Raw genomic sequence first — 1,203 nt, forward strand, 5'->3', positions numbered from 1 at the left:
GGATGGATGGTGGATGGATGGTGGGTGGATGGATGGATGGATGGTGGATGGATGGATGGATGGTGGATGGTGGATGGATGGTGGATGGATGGATGGTGGATGGATGGATGGTGGATGGATGGTGGATGGATGGGATGGATGGATGGTGGATGGATGGATGGTGGATGGATGGTGGATGGATGGATGGATGGATGGTGGATGGTGGGTGGATGGTGGATGGATGGATGGATGGATGGTGGATGGATGGATGGTGGATGGATGGTGGATGGATGGTGGATGGATGGTGGATGGATGGTGGATGGATGGTGGATGGATGGTGGGTGGATGGATGGTGGATGGTGGATGGATGGATGGATGGTGGATGGATGGTGGATGGATGGATGGTGGATGGATGGATGGATGGATGGTGGATGGATGGATGGATGGTGGATGGTGGATGGATGGATGGATGGATGGTGGATGGTGGATGGATGGATGGATGGTGGATGGATGGTGGGTGGATGGATGGTGGATGGTGGATGGATGGATGGATGGTGGATGGATGGTGGGTGGATGGATGGTGGATGGTGGATGGATGGATGGATGGATGGTGGGTGGATGGATGGATGGTGGATGGATGGATGGATGGTGGATGGATGGTGGATGGATGGATGGGTGGGTGGATGGATGGATGGTGGATGGATGGATGGATGGTGGGTGGATGGTGGATGGATGGATGGATGGATGGTGGATGGATGGATGGTGGATGGTGGATGGATGGATGGATGGTGGATGGATGGTGGGTGGATGGATGGTGGATGGTGGATGGATGGATGGATGGATGGTGGATGGATGGATGGATGGTGGATGGATGGATGGATGGCTGGATGGATGGGTGGGTGGATGGATGGATGGTGGATGGATGGATGGATGGATGGTGGGTGGATGGTGGATGGATGGATGGATGGATGGTGGATGGATGGTGGATGGATGGATGGTGGATGGATGGTGGATGGATGGATGGATGGATGGTGGATGGATGGATGGTGGATGGTGGATGGATGGATGGATGGTGGATGGATGGTGGGTGGATGGATGGTGGATGGTGGATGGATGGATGGATGGATGGTGGATGGATGGATGGATGGTGGATGGATGGATGGATGGTGGATGGATGGTGGATGGATGGATGGGTGGGTGGATGGATGGATGGTGGATGGATGG

The sequence above is a fragment of the Neovison vison genome, chromosome 13 (assembly GCF_020171115.1).
Source record: "Neovison vison isolate M4711 chromosome 13, ASM_NN_V1, whole genome shotgun sequence".
In the NCBI taxonomy this organism is placed as follows: domain Eukaryota; kingdom Metazoa; phylum Chordata; class Mammalia; order Carnivora; family Mustelidae; genus Neogale; species Neogale vison.